At 37.8% G+C, this 19,288-nt stretch overlaps 1 protein-coding gene across 15 annotated transcripts in view; it reads left to right on the top strand.

Annotated features, from left to right (window-relative positions):
- TRIP12 (thyroid hormone receptor interactor 12) overlaps positions 1 to 19,288 on the top strand; it is an 80,618-nt gene that overhangs the window by 1,864 nt on the left and 59,466 nt on the right. For 10 of the 15 annotated variants that reach the window (XR_003992619.1, XM_030494681.1, XM_030494672.1 and 7 more), the window contains exon 1: positions 7,400 to 7,504. The exons of 3 other annotated variants lie outside the window; for them this stretch is intronic. The gene's annotated coding sequence lies outside the window, so the exon portion shown is untranslated. 2 more of the 15 variants (XM_030494674.2, XM_030494676.2) reach the window with 2 other exon arrangements.

Genomic DNA, 19,288 nt, shown 5'->3' with positions numbered 1-19,288 from the left:
TTGGTACTGGCCTAAATTTATTCTGTAAGTCTGGCATACAACTCGGGAACATTTTTAGAGTGTGTGTGGTTTGTTTTGAGGGCGTTTTTATTATGTGTAGCAATCCAATAATTTCTAATTTTTTCCAAAAGATTTTTTTTTAATTCCTGCCTTGTTCAGCAAAAATAATATTGATCCAGAGGTTCTAGCACTATAACACAAAACTTCAGTCAAACAGGATAACTTCCACAGTTTATGTATTATGTGTATTTTGAATTTGAGCTTCTTGGCACTTTAAAGGTAGTCAGAAAGAGGAGTTGAGTGGTTACCACCTGACAAGTATGAAGTACATCCTTTATAATGAGAAAGAAGAGGAACTCTAAACACTGAAATTAATTTCACAAGCTTTGTATAGGGAATTGACACTGAAGATATACTTAATTCGTAAGATCCTGAAAGCTAGCAAGCATTGCTGTGATTACTTCTGTTTATCTCTGGTATATTCTCTCCAGTTCTCTCTCTCCTCTCTCACTCCCCAAGTCTAGACTTCTAATTGTACAGGGCTGGTTTTTGGTATTTGATTTCTGCTCAGATTTGTGAGATTTTTAAATTTTTTTATCAAGATAGAAGTTTTAACATATATTTTTATTTTTTCTACATTTAAAAATATGCATAACTAACATGGAAGAAGTACTTGAAAAATGGCTGTATGTACCTTTCTATTATTTGGTAGCTTATTTACTAAATATTGATAGGAATGAAATGTGTTTATGAAAATATTAGTATTTCAGTTTTTGAAGGTAATAGTTTTAACAATTAATGTTGTATTTAAACTAAGATGTTTAAAAGCAGTGTTCTGGTGAGTAAATACTGTAAATAATAATTCAGGTTTTCAGACGTGTTTTTGATTTATAATAGTTTTTGCACTTGTGAAATGTAGCTGGTTGTGAATGGCTTGGTTCTGTAGACACACTGGTTTTGATCTTAAAATGGAAGAGTATTTTTAGTTTTTGCTGTTTGGAGTATCTGGTTGCAGTGTTAGAAATACAGGTAATCTGTGGTGTGGGGTTCTTCCCCTCTTCTTACTCCATGGGTGTCTGAAAAAATTGGGGATAGTCAGCTTGAATTGACAACTTTTGAGTTTGAATGTTCTTCAGTCTCCCGATGGCTCCATAGGTAGGAGCCTAACCAGGCCTTAGCTTTTAGTAGAAAAATTGTAGGTCACCCACAGTGTGACATTGCTACTTACTAATATAGCAGATCTAATTCAGTAGGAGTGCCGACCTGTTGAGTAAGAGGCTTATGAAAATGGAGTCTTTTGATGTCTTGCACAAGTTCTTTAGGCCAAAGTGACCATTAGGGAAACAACCTGTATCTTCCCAGTAAATGAATGATCAGAACTGTCATTCTCAATTGGGAATGATGCACAAATTAATTTTTATTATTTTCTATTTTATATTGCATTTTGACTGTCTTCAAACTCAGAATGTAAATATTATAGGAAAAAGTAATGATCAAAACTTGTTCACTTGTAAATTTGAGGCTCAAAGCTATAGGCAGCAAAGGCACTGCATTCCTTCTGCAGCAGTTTAGCAAAAATGTGATGCAGTCGACTTTAGTGGATGAAGACATAATGAATTTCTGTGTGGGTCCTTACATTGCTGATAAGTACAGTTACTTACTTTGAGACAATCTGGGAAGATAGCTTGACTAAATTCCTTTTGTTCCTAAGCAGTGAAACTGAAGCATGAGTAGGAAAGTTATTGTTTGACTAACCTACATGTTTATTCTTAATTTGCAGTGTAAGCAAATCTCAGAACTGTCTGTGTTAATCTTATAGGCCATGCTGCATTTTCTAACAAGCTAATTAGTAAGCATCATGTAGAACACTTCTGATCACAGGTCTGTCTTCTGTCACACTGAGACTAAATTATTTTGACAAAGTATAATCAAATCCTGAAGTTGTACAACATGGTGTACTATCACATTGTCAAAAACTTAAACCCAAATGTTTGTGGGACCTCCCATTGGCTTGTTGGATCATCTGTGTCTTGTTTGTCACCTGTCAAATTAATAACATTCCCTATAAAGCACGTTGTGGACTCTGTGACACTCTTAATAGTGGAAACTTTTCATCAAGCTGTCACTGCCCCATTCAGTACTGACTGAAGATAGCAGTACATCTGAATCTTTGATAGGGCAGCAGATTACCTTTGGGTCAGTGAGTTTGTTTTTTCTAAAGAAGTAATACTTTGAAATTGCTCTTAATCTTTTAATCTATATGTAGTATCATAGCAGTTTTATGGCAGTATAAGAACCAACTTCTTGTGGAGTGTTTTCATAGGAAAGTTTTAATTTGGAACATGAGGTTGATAACCGCAAAACAGAGTCACATTAACTTTTTTTTTACTCCTGCTATTTTTTCAGTTTACATAAAATAATGTCTTTCTCAAGAAGCAAACCTGTTTTCAGACTTCTCACTAGTGATCAAGCATGGCAAAAGCTTGTATGTAGCTGCTTGTTTCAGGATGTCTTTTTTTTAACAATATGATTAACTTTAAAACATGAATCAATCTTCTGTAAGTAAAAGATTTCTAGCTACACATGGTATCAAGTGTACAGTCAGTGAAAGATAGTGGTAAGTCAACTAGCTTCTCCATTGCATGCTTTCAGATACCAGTGATGGTTACTTCAGTGTGAAGGTTAGCTTTGAGAAGCAATTGTTCTCCTAATCCTGCCACATGATAGAATGTTTCTCATCAAGTTGGTAGAAACTAACTGTGTAAGTACGCAGTCATATTCTCCTTCAATTCTGTCTGGCAGCCAGGGTTTGAGCACACATAACTAATCTGTTTACTCTCACTGTTTATAATAAGGGTTGTCTTGCAATATACTGACTGTTGCCAGTCTTACTTGACTCATGAGCATACTCAGTACAAATATGGTAGAAAACTGCCATGTATAACAGCAGTAGATAACCAACTTTTAAAGTAAAGACTTTTATATTGGAAAACTGGAGAAGTTGGGTGTATATCAAAAACATTAATCACAGTGATCTAATACTGGACTTCAATATTGAGTAAGTGTGAGAAATACTAGCAATGGTGTTCAAGCCATAGTTGCCTTCAGTTACTTGAAAAAAGCCTTTCTTGTCATGATTCATAGAGTAAGCCAGTTTGGAAAGGACCCCTGGAGGTCACGTGGCCCTGTTCACCACTTGACTTTATCTACTCTTGAATAGTTTTTCATTGATCACTGAACTGATAAAGTGGCTCCATCTGCTTGAGTGATAAGAAAGGAAAAAACCAAAACCCAAACCAACAACAAAAAAACCAAACCAAAACCACCACCAACAAAAAAACAAGAAGACAACATACCTGAAAAGGTATGCGTGGAGAGGAAACTGGAAGGGTTCTACAGTGTGTAGCAGTACAATGCTGTCTCAAGAAGCAGGGGGAAATCAGTGTTCTGAATGGATTGGTCTGCTTTGTGATGGTGTCCACAATAAGGTGTGCATGCTGAACTGCAAAGATTTGACCTTCTTAAAAGGTATGAAAGGGTCTGAGTCATCTTCTGGAATGTGAACCTAGAGTTGTAGGGAGCAATTTCTATTTCAAAATGGAAGCTGAGGTACTTGGTACTTGTTGAACAAGAAGGCTTTTTTAAGATCTGACTGAAAAGATACACTTTGTGTTTATTCTTCTTTCAGAGTGACTTGTTACTGACAACCCTTATTTTATTGCATAACATCCAGATAAGTAAACTTAGTGTAAAGAGGGGCAGCTACTTGCTAGACTTTGTAAAGGTGAAAATGAAAGACTACAGATATGTTTGTTTTCTGATGTACATGTTATATGGGGATGAAGGTGTTAAACTTTGAGAAAATTGTCAAGTTGTGAAAGGGGCATTAGGCTCAATAGCAGCAATGCGCATCTCCTTCAGATTTGTGGCTGACACCTATTGTGTTGTGTGTATTTACACCTATTTATTGTGTAAAGCATGGTTAATATCAATTGTTATTAATGCAGAGCAGTAACTGAAATGAAGAATTTTTACTTTGATTTTAGGGGTAGTTCCTAAGAGCAAAACCATTAGTAAAAATAGCCTGGGACAAACTGTCATCTGGTACATACTTACTCTCCAAGGTAACTAGGTCCAGTCTTATGCTATCTATGCTTTTAGAAAGCATGTGTGCTGTTTTGTTCTCCATCTTTCTCCATGTCTGACTTCTGCCTTCTTTGCCTTGCTACGAGCTTGTTGTGGTTTGTCTTACCCACTCTTGAGTAGGTGAAATGATCTCTCTGTATTGCGGGGGCTTATGTGCTTAAAGTCTATTCTGTACCTCCTCCCTTAGTCCAAGACTGCTTAGATGTAAAAGTAGAAGTACAGGTAAATAAATATGGAAATAAAAAAACTTTCACATTATTTTTTTAGGAGTAATATAAATGAGTGATGAGGCACCAAAAAAGGAAAGGTGTAAACAATGCATTATAACACTGGTGATGGTGGGCTTCAACATCCTCTCTACTCCTTCTCTCTTCCCCCCCTTCCTCCCTCCCCTCTCCCCCCCCCCGCCCCCCCCGAAAAACTTCACACATATGGCCCACCACCACCAATCAAGGAACTTTAATTAAATGTCCTTGATGCTTACTTTAACTTCTGGAGTTAGTGAGAAGCAGCTGTCTTTCCATTATATATCTTTGTGGATATGAATCTGTGGTAGATGTCTATTTTTGGACAAGATGGATTTTTCTTCTAAGATGTGGTTAACATCAGGGCTAGAAGATGACATCTTATCCATGTTAATAATGTTCTGTGTCTTCTAATGTCAAATCTCTTATGAAATTAGCTTATTTAGTATAGAGAGTGTCCCTTCCTGGAAGGTGTGTGCAGTGTAACCGAACCCTCTGATCACAGGTGAGATGTGGCTATGCATTTAAAGAGAACTAATGAAGAAAGTAACTGAAGGTGCATATTAATAGGCCGTATACTGAATGTGGACTTGGAACGCTGCCTTCATTAGAGAGTGAATGTTTTCTTCCTCTTTATTTTGAGGATATACTCCATTTTAATCAAGTTACTGACTGGGAACTGTAATTTCTCTTCAAAACTTCACGTGTTTTGACTTTTGCAGTTGTTTCAGGTATAATAGCTTGATGAATTCATCCATCGTAAGGGTGAGGGGAAGGTGGGAAATCGATAACTTGAACTAGGGCACTCAGACAGTTATAGTCTGTGTGAATTAAGCCTGAGTCAATAGTGCCTGAGAAGAAGCTGTGTAGCTAGGCTTCAGATCTTTTAAGTAATACCAGTAATCAAAATAAATGGGTTCAAGTAATGGAAAGTGCAAGAATACTATCGGTGTACATAAAAATGCAACTTCATTTGATGTTAGTAAGAAAATTTCTGGAGAAAATACCATTTCAACTGAATCTTAGACAGTAATGGAAACAGCATAACTTTGGCAAACTTTAAGCCAGGATTCCAAGTGTTAGAAGTTGTGCTTAAAAGATCTGCAGTCTATCCAACAATGTTTTTCATGTTTATGTAATGACAGTACATGCTGCCACATCTTACTCTGGTGCTGTTCTGCCTGCTTTATTTAGTGGATAGCTTTCTACAATAAAACACTGTTAATAAAAATGAAGACCTGCATTATGCCATAAGATTATGGATTAAAGCAGTTTCATTCCCATACTCGGTTACAAAAAGCTTGGCAGAAGAACAAATGTGTTTCTTTGCCAAAAATAAAGATAGCAAATATGCTTTCTTCAAATTTTTTGTATGACAGCTTTTAAGTTGATATAGTTCTGCTGCATATTTGTAGTCTTGCAACTGAATGTAGCCATGTTTTATACTAGACTGTCAACAGGGCTCCAGCTCAAAACTTTCATCAGCACTTTGTAACTAGAATTGGAAGAAGCATTGTTAAGAGAAATGCTGTTGCACACCTCTATCTGCAAATTAAATACTTCATGGTGAGAGTGGAAACTGAGCGCTCTTCAGGTTAACTGTGAAGAGGAAAGATGGATTTTGTGGAATTTAGTATGTGAAGGAACAGTACTGCTTAAATGCCTTACATTAATTTTTAAATACTTGAGCACTATAGTCACAGTAGTAAGGATGGGTTGTTTTTTTTTTCTTCCTTAATAGTTTAGGGGTTCATGAAATACTGCCAAAACCTAACTGGAGTCAGAACAGAAAGGGCACTGAAGATTTTGACTTAACTGTGCTGTACGCAGATGAACTCAAGTAAGATAGAACCAGAGAACTATATGTTTGGAAACTTGAGGTAAATACAAATGTAGCAATGAGTTAATTTTTGAGAGCACACTTAAAATAAATGTAAAGTTGCCTATGAGACTCCACTGAAGTGACAGGCAAAGTAATCTCAATCTGTCACTTTCAAAATACAAAGCAATGAACACACTTCTTGCTATACTTCATTGCTCCCAGAGGTTGTCTAGAGTAAAGTATATTCCCTGGGTGCGTCAGGCTTTTTTCTCTGTCACAGACTTAGTCAAAACCTGCTAAAAACTATTATCGTGGTTTTAAATAGATTCCTGTTGGCTAGCTTATGTCAGTAGATAAACATAATGTAGTTGTATCACCTATTTTTCAAAACTCTCTGCATTCAGATGAAGTCTGAGTTTCTATCGGATTGAGATCTTGCATTTAAATTCTAACTGTGCTTCCTGCTGTCAATGGCCGTAGTGTCGCCAGAAATACTCTGTCAACTCCTTCAACCTGTTCTTCAGCAGCCTGACTGTTCTAAACTATTGTTGCTTCTGTTTTGGTGTCTCTTTCATTGTTGTCATTTTAAGGCTGCTTAGATCTCACCTGTACTACTAATGCAATTAAATTAATCATTTTATTTTATTTACCTTTTTTTTAGTGGTGTTGGAGCATTTTAAAAACTTAATCAGAAGTAAGCCAAGTAGTAGGTTGCTGCACATCACAAAATTGCTTAACGCGTTTGCTTCTAAAAGCTGTTACCCTTCAACTAGGAAGTGGTTTCTTCCTTAGAGATTTTTAGATTTTCAATATTGTTTTCATTCAGCAAAGTTATGTCAGGCTATTTGGAAAGTCAGCTTGGTAAGATGGTAGATCAAAACTAGATAGCAGGTGATATTGTTAATTGACCTAACTACAGAGTTAGAGTAGTATTTTGACTTTCTATGTTCTGTAATCCATCTTTGAAAGTTGTTAATAACTCAATTATAGAATCTCTATGTTGTACTTCCATAGAGTTCCTATATTTTGTTTGCTAGTTCTACATGGAGCTCTTTGTTTTTGGAAAAAAAAAAAATAAATAAAAAATCGAGTAACTGGTTTGGTTTTCTGAATGTATTAACTCTGGCATATTCCCCCTCTCTCCCTCCCCCCCCTTCCCCCCTCCTTGCACACACACATTTGGGAGATATCAAACATGAACATATGGGCACAGAGTGACACAGCAATAGAAGGATCAAGCTGGATAAACAACCTCTGCATAGAATAACCCTGTCCAAAAGCATGGTGTATGGTTTGTGGTTTTTTATTTTTAAATCCTAGAACTCACTGCTTATTGCAGTAGCTTGCTTTGTGGAGAGCTATCTTCTGCCTCCACCCCTCCTTCTCAGCAGAAGGTGTTGGGGCAAGTTTTATTTTCTTAGTCACAATAAAGTTTCAGTGATAGGTACCATGGGACAGTATAAGAATAGCTTCACGAACTGCAGATAATATAGGTTTGCTTCTTTGCAGTGTTTTTTCTGAGTTTACCTTCTGGGAAAGAATGGGTGTTATGATAATAAGAATGGTGTTTGGGTTACTTCCTTGGCAAAAAGAGCAAAGTGGGTGTACTAGCCTTTTCTTAGGAACTGAGCATTTAAAGTATTTTTCGTACCTGAGTGTCTCAGCCCTGGGCAACATGAGCATCTCATCTCTGTGGCTGGCCTAGTAGAACAACAGAACTTGTTATTTGTCAGTTCTCTGTAAGGACAGTGAAGAACTACCGTCTAGGAATAAGCTTAGTAAGAGACCTTATAATGTCAAAAGTGTAATCTTGTTGATGTTGTTGGTGTATCACTTGGTATATCTAACTTGCAGCTGTCTAAAAAGCAGCTAAGTGCATACATTGGTTTCGTTCTCATACTTGCATTTTAATTCTTCAGTCTTCCTGGGAGATTCTTTCAGCATGTTGTTTCTTGAAAGTTAGGATCATCTAATTTCCAGCCTGAAAGTTTGTCATAACTGTTTTGCCTGCTAACTGTATCAATGCTATCCTCTTATTTGAAGTAATTTTCTTTTCTTGGTGTTTTATCCTTGGCACTTAAACTGTTTATAACCTTGTTCCCAGGCTAAATAATACAGGTTTTATTAGTCACCTCCTGTAAGAGCACTCTTCTGTTCTTTCAACTGGAATTCATCTCTCTTGACCAAGGCCAACTGTGATGGGGTAGAGTATTCCAGGCAAATGCTTTTTGTACAAAAGCACTGGAGAGTTCTCATTTACTCTGTAATGGTATATCTACATAAGCATTGGTTCCTCTTCCACCCCACCTACACCCCCCACCCCCCTTCCCCTCCAGTATCACTCTGTGAGTAACTGGAGCACATAGTCACCAATGCTTATGTCAATTCACAAGCTTGGCTTATAGTAAAACTTCGTTTTAGTACTGAGGGATAGGATTTCCATGGTGCTTGGTAGTATTGTACTTTATAGCATTGCAAGTGTCTCATTAGAATAATTCACTGTTCTGTATTTTGAATGCATATTTATTATGTTGAGGGAGGGAAGGAGGAGAGGAAAGGAAACTTGTAAGTTTCGATAGTTTTGGGGAAAAAAATGGGAATTTTGAGGGAACAGCTCTGGCTTTAGGTAACCATATCACCTGTGTAGTTATATTAAAATAAGCAAGGCTGTAACAACAATAAAGCTTTTATTTCATAATTTCCTTCTATGGGTAACAGTCTGTTTATAGTTTTAAATACTTTCTGCTACACTCATACAATGATGTATTCTGTTTGGATGCTACTTAACAGAAGTTGGTTGTTTAAATAGTTTTGAATTTAACAAAACAGAAACAAAATAATGAATGCCCTCTCTTCTGTAATCCTGGAAATAGTACCAAGTATCTAGAGTTTTGCTGTCAAGAAAATCTTTCACTTCTGGAATCTACTGATGTCTTGTTGTTTACTGAATGAGGATTTCAAGATCTAATTCCATCACAAGTTTAATATTATTGCCTGTCTTCAGGTGTTACAAATGTTTATAGCTTACAGAACTGTCATTTCCAACCATTTTTCGCGACGTTGGGCCTCTGATTGCACATTCACTGTAGCTGTGTATGTTTTAAGTCCAGCTATGTCTAAAAGATAGAAGTACTTCAGACAAAAATATTCATGCTGTAGTTGTGCGCTGTAACACAGCTTTGAAACTGACAGGGGTGGAAAGCTGTAGTTTAATAGTCCTCATCAAAAGAGTACTTGTGTTCTTTTGTGAAACTCCAGTTCAGTGAGAATATCTATCTACAGAAGTTCATAAAGTAAACAAATTTCATGGCACTACTTACATGAAGGGAGGTAGGCTGTCCTGTGAGAAGTGTTGAAAGAACCGATCTTTAATATTAGTTTGTCAGGAAAGGACATATTCCTGGAAATGCTGTCACCACTAATGGGATCTCTTTTTAAATAGTGGTTTGTTTTTTATTTGTTTGTTTTAAAGCAGAGGGACAATTGTTCCTTACTGTGTTTTTGGGTCACTTTAGATTGGAGTACTTTAAATGCCAGGCTTTTAGCCCAAAGTATCTAGTTGCTAGCTACAGGCTAACAGGAGGAGAAAAACCAAAGCACACAAGTATGTAGAAGGTTTTATACCAGTGACTCTAGCTGTATTGTCATAAATGTTATAGCTATACCATGAAAGATAATTGCTTCCATGGGGATTCTGTGCTTAGTTCTCTTAAATGAAGGTGTTTTAAAGATGTTAACCTGCCACGCTTAAGCTTAGAGCAGCTCAGGCAAGGAATTCAAGGACCTAGAGTTTTGTGCCCATTGACTCATGAAAGCTGTTCAGAAATAAGAGTGTGACAAGTAGAGAAGATGAGAAACTACTGTATTTCCTCTGAATCTTAGATAGGTTGTGTGAGACATAGCTGACTTGGGGCTTGTAAGCCCCTACCTTTGCTTCATGTATATTATTTAACTTGTTTAAAAAGCTTACTTCAGGAGGGTTTGGTCTTTCTGTTGACAATATCAAAACCAGAAGGTAACTGGTGCATATCCAGAACTGTGGCAGCTAGAAGCTGAAGCTCAACCTATAGCAGGATATAGTGATGTAAATGTCTCAGTTTAGTTAAGGTGCATCCAGAATCACGGTAATTTGTTACTACTTAACAGTATTCCAGGTTATGGCTACAAACTAGAGTTGCACATACTCTCCGTGTATGTTTGGTGTGTTGTTGGGAAGGTTGGTGGCCCAGCTTTGAGGTGGGAATAACTTAAAAATACGTATTTGTGACTGGCTATCATCTAAGCTGCTTTGTTCTTTATACGTGCATAGATGGGATTATCATTTGTGGTGGGAGAGTGGTGGAGAAGCTGATGTAATTTCACATTGCTTCAGCAGAATTTGAAAGCTTTTACTGGTGACAGTGGTAGCTCAAAGTATCAGGTTTTAAACTGTGTATATAAACTTGTACAGGTGCAATCTACATTTTTTACCGACTGCTGAAGTTGATATTCAGTGCGCTGAATTCTTAAACAAAAATGGTTTGCCCAGGCATTGGAGTGAAGGTAAGAATTGTACTCTATTCCTGTACTTTCTGAGGTATTTGTGTAAGTAGAGGGTTTTGAAATAATGACATCCTCAAAGGTAGGAACTTTGGATAAATATACATAGTAGTTCGAAGCTACCTTCTACGAAGTATGTGAGACTAGTACTTAGTTTATGGATTAGAGGAACTAAATTTCCTTTCCAATTTATTTAGATGACCACACTCGCTAGAAAGTCTCCCAAGAAATGTAGTTGGGTTTTTAGCATACATCAGTGTTGTGGTACTCTTTGAAAGATAGGGTGGAGTTCAGCTGAAAAACTGGATAGTGCAGGCTGATAGCTCTAATGCCTTGAAGTCTCTCTTGTTTAGGTTTTCTCTCCTTAGTCTGCACTGTAACTTTAGTGTAAGTTAAATCTTGTAGGAAGAGTAAAGGGAAGTGTAATCGCTATTAAGCTTAGAGTTAATGGAGTTATTAGGAAAAAAAAAAAAAGAAAAAAGTGTTTGGCTCACTGTCTGTCATGCTTGAATATGTACAGAATGTTTATGCTGACATTTGAATTAGAAAAGTATCCATTATGAAATGCACACTACTATACTGCATCCAGAATGTTTTTCTTGAAAATAAAAAAAGCACCACTGAAACTTTTAGACTCTCATCATGCAGCTGTTCAATGCAATAAATATTGTTATATTAGTATATGCTACTGGCACATGCTGTCCTTGGTAGGGTGAGACTGCTGATTTGAAAGTTCGATGTTAGAAGCTTTGTATTCTCTACTTTCTAATTAGTCAATATAGACATTTAATAGGAAATAGTTGAAGCTATTTTGTAATAGTTACTGCCAGTTTGCAGTGGTTTCATTAACTTTCAGATCTGTGTAGGAAATTGCTGGACAGATCAGGCTGTTTTCAGGCTGTGTACCTGTCCCAAAACTGTTCTTCCAGAGGAGCCTTGAAGTACAAAGAAAACATACAAATAAACATTGAAAAGCATAGAAGAAAGACTCAAAGTTAGAACAGTTAATTTGGCATCTTTGGTAGCTGATGGGGGTTGGAGGTGCTAGGAAATAATTGATGGGGGAAAAGATGTCAAAGACCTGAAGTGAGGAAGTAGAAATGGTAAAGATACTGTGATTACTAGAACACTTCATTGCTCATTAATCGTATGTGAGATGGGGATGTGTATGCTCCTAGCTGAGTATCTTTCATTAGCAAAACAGATGTAGGATTAAGAGAGGCTCCAGGCTTTTTGAAGTACTCAAATTTTGCATTTAATATGATAAGATATTGTGCAGAGGGGAGGGAAGGAAGAAACTGTGCTCACTTATGGGCCTACAGTTATTTTCCATCTTCCTTCACAAGCCTGTCTACTTCATATTCTTTCTTTAGTCTTCCCCTGAAGCCCCTCCATTCCCTGTGTGGTTTTTACTGAAGTGTTGTAAAGAGAGTTATTCTATCTTCCATCATGATGAATCTGCCTTCTGCAGTTAAATATTCTTTTGTTTGTCTTGTCTCTTTTACTAGTGCATTTTATTAAATGGCTTAAATAGTAAAGAGGATAACATCTGGAATAGTTCTGAAGATATGCCAAAGTCTTGTGGATGTTTTTTGAAGGATGTTTTTTAATCAAACCAAAAACCCCCAAAAAACCCAAACACCAAAAAGACAAGACGATGTCTTGTCTATGCATGGGAGTTAAGTGAAGTTTGCTTCCAATGCAGTGTCATCTTAATGGTATAGGATTATTTTCTTGTTTGCAAAAATCACTTTCAGGAGTGTAGCAAGATGGATGCATAGCCTTGCTCCAAAATGTTCTGTCATTGATGTGCACACAAAGCACCCAAGGAAACAGTTTCCCTTTCCTCTCTTCCTCATCATGTTCTGTTCCAAGCCTAGACAAAGCCAGAATCCGTATGTGTTGTCTGGGGGCAATAGGTTGTAGGTTTACTTGTAAGGCATAGTTAAGCATTAGTGTAGGATAAAAGGTCACCTGTATAGGAAGCAACCTTTGAGTATTCTGATTGGGTCACAGAGCAAATTGCAAGAGCAAAGACTTACCAAATCAGCTATTATAATATATAGTTTTTAAATAATCATTTTGGTCCTAAGGTCAAGCTGTAGAAAGCTTAAAGCTCAGCTTGTTCTTTATAAGTATCTTGGAACTGTGGAGAAACTTTGTGTTCTTCCGATTAGTTTTCTGTATTACTGGCAGTCTGTGAATCCTTACAGTATATTAGGGAGCAGCAGTTTAGCTGGGAGGTAACGAATTTAGGCAGCATCTATTGGAGCATCTTGCTAGGAAGTAAGTAGCCTTTCTCTCAATCTGAAGTGATTGACTATCAGCAAGGGCTTCAGGCCAACTGGGCCATGCTATGACCCTGAGGAAAAATACCTTATTAGTGTAAATGTGTTCACCTAGTGAACTATAAAATATGTATATAGTTACAGTTGTTCCTTATGCAAAGAAAATGTGTGGGTAGCCTGGGAGAGAGGAGGTAAAAATCGTTGGTGAGGTAAAGCAGAGAAAAGGGCTAGTGGTACTTGCACATATGGGAAGGGAGGAGTTTGTAGTGGACACTTTTTTGTCTGTGTTAAGGTTTGGTGATGGTGAGTTCTTGTCTAGTTAAAAATTAAGACTAAGTCTGGCATCCTTCTAAAAAGCATTTTAAAGACCTCTAATACTTAGATTGCTTAAGTTCAACATCTTAGTGCTCTGCATTCAGGTTCTTGGAGTATTCATTTGCTGATCACATACTCTGTAATTCCCATGTACAATGCCTCATTCTCACAAACTTGTTTTATTTGTAGAGTACTGAAAACATGCGTATGTGTGTAGTAGACAGTCTCCTCAATAAAGTATGCCATAATGTTTAATTCTTTCATAAAACTTGGGATACTCTGGCTTTTGACAGCTTCTTCCATGACTGTAAGGGTTGGAACCTTCCTGAAGTTCAGTCCTGGAAGCTAATACTGTGTGTTCTTCTGTGTAGTTACCATGAAAGAATAGCTCTGAGCACTGTGAAGTTCTAATCGTATCAATGGTAGGATCAGCTTTAATATAGATTAATCCTTGGTGTTCAACAGGTGCTTCTTTGGGTGTGACTTCCTTTTGTTCAGCTTTAGACAGAACTTCTGTTTCTCTAAACTGATATTTGGTAGATAGTTTGGTACATGATTTCATACAAGGTAAATGTCTTTAATTGTGCCTATGTCAGTGATTTGGTATGTGTATTAGAGCTTGCTCTTATTACATCAGTTCAAGGCATTATGTCAATGTCTAAATTTTTCTTGGGTCGAGAAGGTGCACCTGTGGCACATGAGCCAGTGGCATCTTGGAACTGAGCACCTACCCAGTTTAAAAACCTTAAATGTGTTTTAATCCCTTTGTTGTTGCAGTATCCTTGTGATAGTTGAAGATCTGTATGCAGATCAGTGCTGAGGAAGCCGGAAACTTAACCTGCTTTAATTGGATTTCTTCCTCAACAGCTACAATTAAACTGTTTCCCAGATTGTATCATGTGGCATAGGAATCTTGTTATGCATTAGGCCTATGACCTTTTTTGGATAGAAGTCTTAATTCAGGATAGCATAACATGCTTGAGACAATGTAGGAAAGGAAGCCTTAACAGACATCAATTTGAGTTGGTGCTAAATAGCAGTGATTAGAAAAACAAAAGAGAAACTCCTGAGATCTTCCTGATTTGTCCAGACTTCTAAATGATATTTTGAAGATAAAAAAACTTGAGACCTGTTCTAGTTAAGTAGAAAATAGATGTGTACTCCACTTCCCTTGGAAACATAGAAATTATTTTTTTTTTAATTTTTTTTTTTTTGGTTTTGGTTTTTATCTTTAAAGTGTTTCTTTTTAAGCCATGCTAGTATGAATGATCAGGCTTCTCCAATTTTGGCATTTCTGTATGTAAACTAGTTTCAAGCTGAAGCTGAGTATTATTAAAATGAAGACCCAATCTCTTCCCTCTACCGTGTTTTCAGGGTGCATCTACGTAATGCCCTATAATCTTGGGTTTATCTGTGGTACTTGTCTAATCTGCATGTACAAGCCAACTGTTTTTTGTGTGTCTTCTTCCAGCAGTAACTTCTGTAAGGTCTAGTCTCTGAATTCCTTAATTCTAGTGGCTAATTAAATCTTTTTTTGGTGGTGTGTGGTGTTTTTTTTTTTTTTGTGGGTTTGGTTTTTTTTTTTTTTTTTTTGTTTTTGGGTTTTTTTTGTTTGTGCCTCTCCCCTTCTAGTTGTCTAGAACATTGCAGAGATCATTTCATGCTGATTTAGACTTTGGGTGGCCAAACCATGTTTTACTAGCCACTGAGCTCACTGTATCTCTCTGTAATTGAAGACAGCTTGGCAGAAGTTGATTAGGAACTTGGCAGGGCTCAGGCAACCTGCCATGCTGCAACCTGAGGCATGTATTGTCTAACAGGCTCTGCAGGTAGGACATGGGTATGTACCATATCAGTGTTTGTCTTATGCTACTGCACTTTGATTTTACTTAAGGGCTGTGTGTGCCAGATGCAGGTGAATGGTAAACTGCAAATAAGGCACCATCTGGTGTGTGGGGTTAGAATGGGGAAGAGACTTGGTGTTGCAGCAATAGGTTCTGCATTCAGACTCATAATGTTGAAGTAAATGGAGCTGTGCAGCTCAAAAGCAGCTGGGCATTAAGCATTGGGCAGGGCAGACTTGGAGTGGGTGATGATTTTTGGTACTTCTCTGTTCACAGGCATGACAATACTGAAATCGAGCTTCTAAATTGAATTTTTTACTGATCACTCAACTGACTTTTTTTTCTTCACTGATAATGAATGCCCCCTGCCCCAACTTTGCCACACCTGTTTACTTGGTCTTAATTTGACCACCTACCTACACCTACCTGTCTTCATTCCTGGCAGTGTCACTGATGTGTACTTCATGAAGAGTTCTCTTCTCTCATTTGTATTGTCTTGTAGAAGGTAAAAGCTCTTCATTCAAGTTTGTTCCCCTCTTCTGAAGAGAATGTTCTCCCTTGCACTTGCCAAGGCAGTATGTTTGGTTTTTATAGTGTTAGTGAAAGCTTAAGCCACTATTGCACAGATAGTGAATTTTGGCTCCTACTAAACCAAGGTTTCTAAGGGAAGCTGAAAAGGAAGGACAGAGAAGATTTTTACTTCTTCTGCTTGTGATGTCTTTTGTTGGGACTCTGCTAAAACAAAGAACTCATCAATTAACTCTGTAGTATTCACTACAAATAGGAGAGTTTTGTTCAGAATTTGGCTGCTGAAAAATGCGTTTTCCCTTGAAGAGATACCAGTTGTTTTTGTTTAATTTAAAAAAGGAAAAAAAAGATATTTCCATTGTTGCTAACAAGTTGGAACCACACTTGTATTAGGAACAGATAGCAGAATTACGTACTGAGACTCTCCTAGTGTAAACTTGTTTGTCTAGCAGCTTGTCTGTAACAGTAATTTTAAAGTTCTTGTAGAGATGAAGTCAAGCTCTTGCTGCAGGATCTGATTTAGCAGAGAAATTTTGCTCTTTTTCGCACTTTTCCCTTCCTTTTCCCATTCCTGTGCTAAAAGGGAAAAGGAGCTGTCAACAGAGACAAAAAGTGGTTCAGTGTTCTGCAGCTAATGTTTGCTATGTTTGTGTGCTTGTTCTCCATGTGGTGAAACAAATCTTCTGTGTTACCGAGATGGCTTAAATATTTCTGGGCTGCTTCTTAAGCTGAGCTGTCACGGGCTGAGTTGCAGCTATCCAGATCAGATTATTCTTTTACTGAATATAGATCGATTCAGAAGTTTCTGAGTTTTAGACTTCTTATAGTCTTTATATGTGAGTGCTGAAGAAAAATGTAGCTGCTGCAGAATTGACTATATTACAACAGAATTTAATGCTTGGCTGGTTAAAAAAAACCAAACCAAAACAGGGCACTGAAGACCAAGAAACTACAGGTGTTGTAATCATGAAGATATTTTCAAGTGTTGCATTCTGGCATTCTGCCACCAAGAGAGCATTCTCTCTCTTTATTAATGAATTCATGTCAAACCGTACACTGATGGAAAACTTACATTGAGCTAGTTTGAGCATGTTACAGTGACATGAAAAGGTAACAAACTTAGTTTATTTAGAGAAGAACAACTTTAATTCTTTGATTTTTTTTACAAGGGTAGATTATTTGAATTAAGTTGTGATCTGTCCTTGTAAATAAATGTAGTATGCGATTGTCTTTCTTATAAACTCCATTGCTAATGCTCTCAAAAATAAGAGGAATAGTGGCTGTTGACAACACTTCTAATTTCCAAAGTTAAGAATGCTAGAGAGAAGAGAATAAAATCAATCATAGAATAGTTTGGGTTGGAGGGGACCTTCAAAGGTCATCTAGTCCAACCTGCCTGTAATGAGCAAGGACATCTTCAACTAGATCAGGTTGCCCAGAACCACAATCTAGTCTGGCCTTTAATGTCTCTAGGGATCAGCTGCTTTCTGTTTTTCTTCTCTTTTGGATGAGGATCTAAGATCCGAGTGACACTTCTGTACTTTTATGAGCCAAAATGCAGTCTGAAAGTGACACAACTTGTAATATTTCTGTCCTTGATGAGTGTAAGAAGAAAACCCCATAACCCACTACAGTGAGGCGGCAGAACTGAGGGGGAGTGCCTTCAAAACAACGTTATATTTATTCCATGCCACTACTTTTTCTTCTCAAACTGCAGCTTCAGGTCTTCCAGAGGAAAGGAGTATAGGAGGTAAAGGCTTTTACAGTCTTAATGTTGGGTAGGCCCCTTAACCAGCTCACAAGAATTCAGGTAAACTTCAGTCCTGGTTTAATTTCTCAGTGCACTAAAAGGATGATTCTTTCTTCAGTAATGAAAGCTATGGATTCCTGAGTGCCATGATCTGGCCACACTGGTCATACAACCAGACCTGAGACATCTGAGCTCAACTTTGTATTGGGTTTAACCATATACAAAATAGACCATGAACAGTGTTGGTTTGCTTTTGGTTCCTTTAAGCTGTCCAGGTGAACAGGAATATTCTGCTGTCTAACTTATGCAGGTGCATTTTCTTTTTTTGCTGATTTGTGGGCCTCCCCTCTCCCCCCCCCCCCCCCATAGGTTTCTCCTGGTTCTTGAGATGTTTAGATTCTTGAACAGTCGGTTGTACTGGTGGCTGGTTATAAAGCCATCTACCAGTGGTGCCTGTGCGTGTCTGTAGTTTGGAATAGTGCCCTCTTTGATATTTCATTTTTTGATACAGTCCAAAAGGATTTGCTGGAGTTCTGGTTGTGGTGTGTAGACCAATCCACTGTTTTCTTTCTAAACCAATGATGGTTTCCAGGTGTTGGTAATCATTATGGAACAAGGTTTTAAGCTTCTCCAGGTCACAGAATATGTCTTCAGTTTGCTTTTCCGTATCAGGCCTAGCAAAAGGTCTCTGCAGTCTCAGACTTCAACTGATCTCCTTGAAGCAGGGGAGGCTCTACAGCTTTTGCAACTCAGAATGTCTTCCCGCTGTCACAAAACTATTCTTATCAACACTGGAGCATGTGATAGCATGTGTTTAGATTTTTCCTTGAACAGTACTTGACCTCTGACTTCCCTTGACTACGTGTTCTCAAGCTATGGTATCTTTTGCACAGCTATCTTTACAGTCCTTTCACCAGATAGAAGTCAGTAGGTAAGGGTGCTACTTTGCTGGCCTGGGGTCATGGCATGTATAACCTGTTGAATCACAGAGTCCTAACAACCTGGGCATTCCTCTGGTGAGCAGTGTTGTGCATCTTTAAAGAGGCATTTTCAGTGTGAGAATCTACTGTGAGAACTTGCAAATCTTCAGTTTGAGGCAACAATAATCTAACTGCCAATTAGCAGTATAGTTTCCCCTAATTCTGAACCATGAGATCACAAACGAAGATGTTTTTAGCTCTTCTCCTTTTCTCTTCCATGACAAGACTTTCTTTTCCTAATCTTTGTCATTATAGACATGTATGTATAGATGCAGTCTATGCAGTCTTAACATGGTGCTTATACCCTTTCAAGTTCCTAGCCATTGGTTTTGCTGATTCTGTGAAGGCAGCCTTCTGCATTGCCACTCTCTCAGCTAGAAGGCTAGACAAGGTCTAAGCTCTTGAAAGACTGCAAAGGAAAGCTGACTTCTTCCTAATGTAGCAAGGCCCAAAGGTTACCATAACCTTCTGATGACGGACTGTTGCAAAGTTAGTGAGTCGAACAGGGGGTAACTCCTGTTCCTTTACTAATTTACCACTTCCTAGGGAAGTGGTGGAATCACAGTCCCTGGAAGTGTTTTAGGAAAAAAAAAAAAAAAAAAAAAAATAAAAAAAAAATGTGTAGATGAGGCCCTCAGTGACATGGTTTAGTGGTGGACTTGGCAGTCTTGGGGTAATGGTTGGACTTGATGATGCTAAAGGTCTTTTCCAACATGGTTGATTCTGTGATTCCTGTCCTCATAACCTCCCCCTCCCTCTGCCCCCTGTGGAGCTCGTAGCTTGAGTGTATTTATGGCTTACTGATAATTGAGAAGTAGTTGTCTGCGGTAT

The sequence above is a fragment of the Strigops habroptila genome, chromosome 8 (assembly GCF_004027225.2).
Source record: "Strigops habroptila isolate Jane chromosome 8, bStrHab1.2.pri, whole genome shotgun sequence".
Classification (NCBI taxonomy): domain Eukaryota; kingdom Metazoa; phylum Chordata; class Aves; order Psittaciformes; family Psittacidae; genus Strigops; species Strigops habroptila.
This window is presented reverse-complemented; position numbering and strand designations above follow the sequence as displayed.